We start from the raw sequence: 9,199 nt of genomic DNA on the forward strand, positions 1-9,199 counted from the left end.
GATCGAGTCCCACATCGGCCTCCCTGCATGGAGCCTGCTTCTCCCTCTGCCTGTGTCTCTGCCTCTCTCTCTATGTCTCTCATGAATAAATAAAGTCTTTAAAAAAATAAAAAATACTTGAGTGCTCAAAAAATGCGAACCGTCATCTGGGCTCTTGGTGAGTCATGATCGCTGATCCACAGATAACAAATATAATAACAACAAAGTTGGAAATATTGTGAGAATTATCACATGTGACACAGAGACATGAAGTGAGCAAATGCCCTTGGAAGCATGGCGTGATAGATCTGCTTGAGGCAGGGTTGCCACAAGCCTTCACTTTGTGAAAAACACAGGCTCTTTGAAGCATGGTAAAGCACAACGAGAGGCATGCCTGTACCGCCTTGTCTGTGCTTAAGTAATGATGAAGGTTGGAGGCCATCACCTGCTGGCCCTTCCCCCCTTTTATTTCGTGGTAGGTAATTAGATGTGGTTCTGCTCAAAACAGGTGCTCATTGAGTGTCTTCTGCAGTTAGACTTCATGACCACTGTTGGTGATTTATCATGTCTCCAGCTCTTCTCATCCCAGAAGAGAAATCCCATAGTTCATTCTTTGCTCTGTGAGGTCCTTAAATACTCCTGGAGTGGAAATGGGTGAGAATTTCTGTAAGCTGGCTCTGGTGCAATCTCCTTTCTCTCGTGTTTACTTAGGAGCTTCCAAATGAAGATTTTCTTGGAGGAAACTGTTATGGGATGCTTGGATAAACCTTTAAAATAGCTATAGCAAGTAAAGGGTTCCAATGTCACTTGTCACTGTATATCGTAGAAGGCAAAGCTTTTGTCTAGAAGTCAGGAGACTTCGTTTCTTGAAGTCCTGAATCACCCACTGTTTGGCTGTGTGATGTTAAGAAAGTCACTTAACCACCCTGTTTCAGGTTGTTCGTTAGGTGTTAACCCCTAAACCCATTGGCTAATTTCTGTAAGGCTCTGGAAGGCTGAATAATGTTCCCTCAGGAGACATTCCAATCCTTTGAACCTGTGAATGATGCCTCGCCCGGTCAAAGGGTGTGACTATTACCTTAAGTGGCAAGAGCTGTGATTTGGTTAAGGATTTGAGATGGGGACGTTTTCTTGGATAATCAGGGTGGGCCCAAAATGTCATCACATGCATCCTTATAAGAGAGAGTCAGAGGGAGATTTTATTACACAGGAGAGAAGAGGGCACGTGACCAGGAAGGCAGAGACAGTGGTGATGCCACCACAAAACGAGGCATGCTAACGGTCGCCAGGGGCTGGAAGAGGCAGGAATGGGATCTCCCCTAGATCCCCTGGGGTTGGGGTGCGGCCTTGCCGACCCCTCGATTTCAGCTCAGTGAAACAGATTTTGGATTTCTGACCTCCACAACTGTCAGGGAATACATTTCGGTTATCTCCCCCTGCTGGGTGCTTGTGGTGGGCTGCTCCTCCACCCCTCCCCAGCCTTCTACTTTCCCCTCTCCTCCACCTTGCTCCCCTGAACTGCTGACCCTCGGGGGCGGTAGCAGAGGATGGGAGAAAAGAAGAGGTCAGGAAAGCTCACGCTTGACCAGCGCTGTCAGGAGCTGACAAGTGGGCAAGGGGGACTCTCTCCTTAGCTCTGCTTTTAGGCTTTTCAGGGACCTGCACTTGCCCACCTGCCTCTGCGGGCCATCTCTCACCTGCGGTTCCTCTCAGTGAGAAATGTCTCTTAGGTGATGTCCTCGTTGCGGTTGGTTGCGTCCTCTTGCTCAGCCTGAGGTGTCTTTCTGCTCAGGACTGTTTGTGCCTCTAGGCAGCCATCTTGGAGAGAACGTAAGAGCCTTCCCCTGGCTCGCTCAACATGAGTCCAAAAGAATGTGTTCAGCTGTGCAGTAGCCTAACACCCTGACCCTTTGCCGTGGAAGCAGTCACCCAGAGTTTTCCATATGGGAGTCTTCATGTCCCCTCAACCAGAAGACCCATATCAGACTCTCCATGTGGTCTTGTTGTGGCCTCTTTCCTGAGGCTTGAAGTCAGAGACCCCTGAAGTGGTATCTGGACTCAGCTCAGCACTAAGTGTCTTGTAAACGTTTCCCCTAATTCTAACACGCATCTTTTTATATGCAAGGAGGCTGGCTGTGAGACCGAAGAGGGGCTCAAGGGTAAGAGGCACAAAAACGGATTTTGATCTCTGCTAATATAAAGCCTACACCATGATGGTCTCACGCCCACTTTGGAATGTGGCATTCTTAGTTCTGGTGCCTCAGCAATAACTACCATTCCACATCTCTACATCTCTGTTTACCCGAAGGGCCGAGTCCTGGGGCCATTACTCAACCGCCAGGGTAGTTCTGGCCTAGTCCTCCTGCGTTCTCAGAAACCTAGCATTCGCTGAAAGCTTGCCTTAGTAAAATGGCCAACCCTTTGATTAGGATTTGATTCCAGTTCCTGCTCCCTGGATGTATTATTCAGCACATGGCTGAAACTCCATGAATAGGAAATAATAGTAGCTCATAAAACGAGAGGGTGTACTGAGGAAGATGGAAGAGCTACAAGTTTAAAAGCTCCTAGCTGCTGCTGCTGGTGTGTGGACCAGCTTGGTGAGTAGCATGTGCCAGGAGTCTCTTCGAATTGTTGTGCTAAAAACTACTCACCTTGGTCTTCCAGGGGAATTTTTTTCCTAACGGAAATACATATATGTGTATTTTAAGATTTTATTTATTCACGAGAGACACACAGAGAGGGGCAGAGACACAGGCAGAGGGAGAAGCAGGCTCCATGCAGGGAGCCCGATGCGGGACTCGATCCCAGGACCCGAGGATCATGACCTGAGCTGAAGGCAGATGCTCAACCACTGAGCCACGCCAGTGCCTGTAATATATATATTTGATTAGAGTGCAGGTCAAATGGCACTTTGAATTTGCTTTAAAATGTAATTTTGCCAAATGAATCAGTCCACCCACACTACTTGGACTTTGAAGAATTCATTCAAGAGCTGAAGCCCTCGTGTGGTGGGCCCCTTTCACGGTAGCACAGGGAGTAGAAAAGGCATGGGTTTGGGGTCATACAGACGGAGCTCAAATCTCTGCCGACTCTCCCTGGACATGTAACACTAAGTTGAATACACCTTGTGAGCTTTAATTTTCCATGTGGAAAGTGAGGATCGTATCTTTTCAATATGTAAAATGGGATTTTGAGAAAATTAAGCAAAATCATGTATCTGAAGCAACTGGCCCAGTGACCAGTGTGGGGTAGGCCCTCATTTGATTGAAGTCATCCTCACGATGGCATGCCATCCACTGTGACAGGCAGTGCCGCTACGGAGGTAAGACTCAGAGTCTGCTGGAGATGAGACAAATAACCCAGAAATGACAGCAGGCCCCATGGGTCCCTGAGGAACCCGCCCCCCAGCACAGAGGAGCCCCGTGGCCCAGAGACAGGGGATGCCCTGCTTTCTTGGGTGCGATCTCAGTGTCTGACGGGAGAGGTCTCTTGATCTCCAGCCTCCATGAGTGGAAATCTCAGCAGACCTTTCTCCAAAAAGGTGTGACTTGACTCTCTTTCTTCCCTCATGGGCTAAAACTGAGAGACCAGATAAATCTATTTTGGTTTTGCAGACAGGTATCATTTAGAGAAGGGCTCAAAATGCCTTTGGAGCACTTGGTCATTGTTTCGGGAGTAAGAAACTACAGACCGATGCCATCATCCTTGTGGGGGGTGGGGGGAAGGGGAAAAGGTAAGAAACTCCACTGCCCCAGAAGGGAATAGGGATCAGAGGGCTGGTTCTTCTGAAATTCCTTTCAAGGAAACAGCTTTGATCCCTGTTTTTTCCTCCCACTCCAATGTGGCTTGGTGCCCAGAGCTTCAAAACTCGAACCCCGACTCTAGCTCAGAGGTTATAGGATCAGAGACAAATGCCTTTAGAAATCCTTCTGTTGGGGTGCCTGGGGGGCTCAGCGGGTGAGCGCCTGCCTTTGGCCCAGGGCGTGACCCCGGGGACCCAGGATCGAGTCCTGCGTCGGGCTCCCTGTGAGGAGCCTGCTTCTTCTCCCTCTGCCTGTGTCTCTGCCTCTCTCTGTGTCTCTCATGAATAAATCAATAAAATCTTAAAAAAAAAAAAAAGAAATCCTTCTGTTATTGGAAGGAGTTACATTCTCCCTTCGTCAGACAATATGAGAACTAGGAGACCCAGCCCGCGCCGGGGGCTGCCGCCTGCCCGCCAGAGGATGCGTTTCCGGCCTCGGCCTGCGCCCTGCTACAGCTGCTGTCCATGTGTCCTGTCCGGGGAGAGCCCCCGGGCCCCCCCCCCGGTGACACATGTTGCCTCCGCTCTGCTTCTTGGCTCTGGAGGGCTGATGCATCCCAACAGCTCGGATGTCAGCTCGCTCTTGCGAGATCCACGCGTCTCTCTCTCTACGGGCTTCTGCAGCCCTTGCGCACGCCTTTTCCACACGTTTCAAAATGATTTTTTTTTATGTCTCCCGTTTCAGACCCTTCAGACCTGGGGCTGTGTGTCCCTGGAAGTCCCAGCGAGTGATTACTGATTCAAAGCATCACCAAGAGCGGGCTGGCACTGGCCCCCTTTCCTTGACTTCTATTATAAAGGTTTGGCCTAGGGGCAGCTGGGGGGCTCAGTTGGTTAAGCATCTGCCTTTGGCTCAGGTCATGATTCCTGGGTCCTGGGATCGAGTCCTGCACTGGGCTCCCTGCTCAGCAGGGAGTCTGCTTCTCTCTCTCTGTGTGTGTGCTCTTTCTCTCTGTCTCTCACTCTCAAGTAAATCTTAAAGGTTTTTGTCTAATTTGACCGCTTGGGGTAAATCGGGCCTCACAGGAATGTTTTAATGATAGGCGCAAGTATGTATATATGATTAATATCTTCTGAGTCTTATTTTGCAGGTAAACTACTGATTGGGAAACGGGTGCTGTTCTACTCTAAGGCTTAGGAAGGCCTTGGAATGAATTCATCGACATGTGTCGATGACTACTCAAGGCTAGCTTTGAACTTTGGAGCATCAGAAAGAACTCCGAGAAAACTCAGATCTCCTCAAAGAATTCAGTCCCATCTGGAGATCATGTGAACTGATTAAGGGCTGAATTGGGGGTAAAGAGATATATCACGCGCACACAGTAGGTGATCAATAAAGCCTGGCTTGCTGAGACCTATGTGAAATGGGAAGAAGACAACGGAGGAGAGACGGCTATCTCCACGTCTGAAATGACTCCAGCCCTCTTGAGGTCCAGCCTCCAGCTTCCTACAAAGTGAAAACAAGGTTCTGCCAATTTTGAGTCTCAGGGGACAATTTCAGAAAAATTTCAGAGAATTGCCGTAGTCTCTCTCAGTCGTCTAGCATGGAAAGGCATTTCTTACTTTTTTGGAAGGAGACTTAAATTTCTATAGAATCTCTTCTCTGAGGAGCTCACATACCAAGCTGTACATATGTCCCAGGGATGTGATTTGATTTACGTATTTTAGATTTGTCATTCTCCTGAAAACACATGGGGGACCGATATTTTGTCCCTAGAGGACTTCATTAACATGGCAGGGGGTGTTACCTCATGAGGCTGGGATTTGACTCAGCCCCACGAAAAGCTTAGGAAGTGGGTCTTAGGACAAAGGGTGTAGACAGTTGGCATGAAGAGGTTGGAGAAAGCCTCACCTTCCATCAGATGTCCATGGGCTGAAGGTGTGGGCCAGGGGACGAGCTAGAGCTTGGGGCACTGCAGACAAAGATGTTCATTTATGTTTGTATCCCGTTGTTATTAAGCTCTGTTCTGTGTTAGGGCCTATACACTAAGCAGCCCGGCAGGGGAGACAGACACAGAAATGAAAGGTTGGGAGGCTTTGCATAGCCACAGGCTAACTAGAAAGCCTGTGTTGAATGAACCCCACGGGGGGGGGGGGGGGCTTCAGAACTGTGCCTCTGAACAGGTTAAGGGGAGCTCCAGGGGAAGCCAAGTCAGCAGCACAGCCCCAAAGGGCAGATCCTGGTTACTCGGTTCATGGCCTCCATACCGAGACCTCAGGCTCTGATCTGTGGGCCCCCTTCCTCCCCTCAGCATTCTGAAGTGGGGGGCCAGGTCCCAGGATGTTCACTAGTTCATGGGCATGGGCGGAGGGCAAGACCTCCTTTGCTCCTTCTCCTGGGGATAGTCAAGCATAGTTTCTCTCACTTTCGGGCACGGCTGGGTGTGGGGCCGGGATGGGCCTGCACGTGTTCCCGGGCCCAGAAGGCATGGCGGGCTCCAGCGCAGGCTTGCAGGAGAAATCCCGACTTTCAGCTTCTTTTCCTGGATGGCGTTTCCTTGAGTTGACTGTCAGTGATGAGACCAGAAGGCCGAGATGAGGATGGGGAAAGAGGCCTAGTGGTCGTTAGGCCTGCTTCTGTCCTAGGCCTTGGGCCTTCTTGCACCTCCGATGCTTCAGCTCTCCCCTGCTCGGCCTGCCTTACAGGAGGCTCTTTTGGGCCCTGGAGCTCAAGCCCCAGGAGAGCGGCGCTTGAGAGTTCGGGGGATACTGGTTTCCAAACCCAGCGGCCCCACCTAAGTTCGAACCAAATGGTGAGAAGGAGGGTGGAAAAATAGTGTTCTCCACCGAGTGTGATTTGAACAATTGAGGGACTGTTGCTATAGCTACAATTCTAGAAAGACCTTAGATGGATAAAAGAAGGGGGGATAAAAGAACTCTTTGGGAACAAACAGCTCATCGTTGTCTTTTTTAGTCAGCTCAGAACAACTGCAAGTAAGAGGGGTCAGGGCCACCGCCAGCATCGTGCACACCCTCCGGTGTGTGTCTTCTCTCCCTGACACACGTCTCATGACCCCCTTCTGGGCATCTCAGAGCTCCGCTCCCCCAGGCTTCAAGCTCTGGTCTCAGGAAAGCTCTTCGGTGACCTGCACCCAAGCTTCTCCAGCCGCCCAAGCTTTTCTAAGCTTCTCACAGCGATGCCTTCCCGGGGTGGGGGTTGGGGTGCCTGCGTTCTCTTACTCTGGCTGCACCTGTCTGTATCAGGGCCTCGGCCGCCTGGCTTCCCGTGAGCAACCCCGAACCCCCGGTATCCTGGTTCAGGGTTCTGGAGTGAGCACCCCGGGGAGTGGGGCCCGGGGAGGCTGACGCATGTTGAGGCTTGGCTGGTCTCATGTTCCCTTCCCACCCCATAGAATGGGGGGTGATGCATGGGGTCTCCTCCTTCCTTGACTCTCCCCATCATGCCCTCCTGACTCCCTGCGGTGACTTCCCTGAAGGCCCCCCTGGGGCTTCCTGGGCTCTTCCCTTGAACATCCCAGGGAGGCTGTGCTGCAGCGGGTGCGCTTCCCACCCCTGCCAGGAGGAGGCAGCGTTGCCCCACTAGCTGGAGAAGCAGGGGCCGTCCCAGGTCCGTGGAGGGAGAATCGGGGTGAGGGGAGGATAAACTTGTAAACAGGGGCCTGGAGATGGCAGGAGATGGCAGGAGGTTGGGCCCTGCCAACCTAGACTTTCAGAGATTTGAGCTGGGCCTGAAGGAAGCAGCAGCCCACGTGGCAGGTCTCTGCCGACTGTGGGGAGTCCAGGTAATGACTGTTGGCCACTGAGGTGGCTAGCAAGTCCGCTAAAGCTCAGCTGGATTGGCTAAGCTGTCAGCTGCTCAGAGAACTTGGCCAGACCTGCAGTGTAGCCAGGGCCGCTGGGCCAGCCTCCTGCTGTGACTTCGGAGCAGGCATTTTACTTTACTTTTACTGTGATCCTACCGTGAATGAGATTTGTGCTTTCAAGAAAAAAAAAAATCAGCTTAATCCTGTGCGAGGGGTTCTGGAAAAGACACTGAGCTTGGAAAACACATTAGAGCTTGACGTTGGTTCAGATGAAGTGACCTGCCTCTCAGAGGCTCAGTGTACCCATCTGTTAACTGGGCTGCGGTGATGTGTGCTCTGCGGAGTGACCTGGGGATGAGTTGAATGTGTCCTCCAGAAGGTGGTGGCTCACCCCAGGAGTCACAGCCACCGGCGATTTTTTTTTTTTTTCCATATAACTAGGATCCCTTGGGCAAGTCTAGGAAAAGCCAGGACATTCTCCTGACTGGAGCGCCCTCACTTCTTGCCCAGGTGTTGGTGTTCCAGCCAGGGCCCTAGCAGCCAGCCTGTCCCGAGGCCGTGGAAGATCTTCCCCTAGTGGACTCTTACTTTTTGAGCCGTCCCTTCACTTCCTTCATGCCTTCCTTGGCCACTGCTCCCCTTTGCCTCCCCACAGCTTGGATTTCTGAACATGAGTCTAGAGAATAAAATTGGAAACTGTTGAACCCCTTTTTCTTTTCTTTCTTTATTCATGAGAGACACAGAGAGGCAGAGACACAGGCAGAGGGAGAAGCAGGCTCCCTGCAGGGGAGCCCGATGCAGGATTTGATCTCAGCACCGGGGATCACACCCTGAGCCAGAGGCAGATGCTTAACCACTGAGCCCCCCCCCCCCCGCAAGGCGCCCCATGTTTACCCTTTCTCATACAACCTGCATCTGACTTGATGAGAGAGGAGTATAAAAAAAGACAATTAAACAAAAAAGCTTGAATGTTTTAGAGTTTAACCAGTTACCATTGTCGGCCTGTCTGGAATCAGTAATGATGGGCACCAGTGAGATGAGTTCGAGGTGAAAGTGGGACCATGGATCAGAAGTGCACAGAGGCCCAGGATGGGCACGACGGAAAGAACGAGAGTCTGGAGCATCACTGTCTCGGTCCTCCAGCTACGGTGAGTGAGGGGCAGTTTTTCCAGGACACGAGATCAGAAAGTGGTTGAGGCTTTCGGGCTGAGTTAAAAATCTTGAATGTAAGTAAGTGAGCAGGGCAAGGTTCTTCTCCCTAATAACTGCCGGGAGGACTGTTGTCGGCACCAGCGAAACAAACATAGTAACGTCCTGATCGGCGTCTGGCAGGGGCTTCCGTGGAGAAAACGGAAGATCCAGGCAGTCCGGGTGCTTTTCCACTGGAACTCAGGGGCTCAGTCCTTTGTCCGCTGGACTCACGTGTGGAGCCTTTACAAATGCAGGTTCCCAGGCCTCCTTTAGAGCCCGTAGATGTTCCCATAGCTTTCCAGCTGATTCCAATGTGTAGCCAGCTTAAGAGCCATTGGTTTAAGCTGTGTGGGGGGCAGCTGATCTTTCCAGTCTGTTGTGTGGATATCGTCTCCATTACCAAGGGAAGGGGTGAGTCTGGGGGCTTTAAGTCTTAATTCTTGGGAGCCCCCATGTAATCGCT

The 9,199-nt window shown here is 51.3% G+C and overlaps 1 long non-coding RNA gene across 1 annotated transcript in view; it reads left to right on the forward strand.

Moving 5' to 3' along the window:
* Nucleotides 1-8,245, forward strand: part of LOC119870027 — a 35,444-nt gene extending 27,199 nt beyond the window's left edge. Inside the window, exons 4-5 of the long non-coding RNA XR_005355602.1 lie at nucleotides 4,467-4,581; nucleotides 4,873-8,245. This is a non-coding gene — a long non-coding RNA (uncharacterized LOC119870027). The remainder of the gene's footprint in view (nucleotides 1-4,466; nucleotides 4,582-4,872) is intronic.
* Nucleotides 8,246-9,199: the final 954 nt, after the last annotated feature.

Source organism: Canis lupus, chromosome 2 (assembly GCF_011100685.1).
Source record: "Canis lupus familiaris isolate Mischka breed German Shepherd chromosome 2, alternate assembly UU_Cfam_GSD_1.0, whole genome shotgun sequence".
In the NCBI taxonomy this organism is placed as follows: domain Eukaryota; kingdom Metazoa; phylum Chordata; class Mammalia; order Carnivora; family Canidae; genus Canis; species Canis lupus.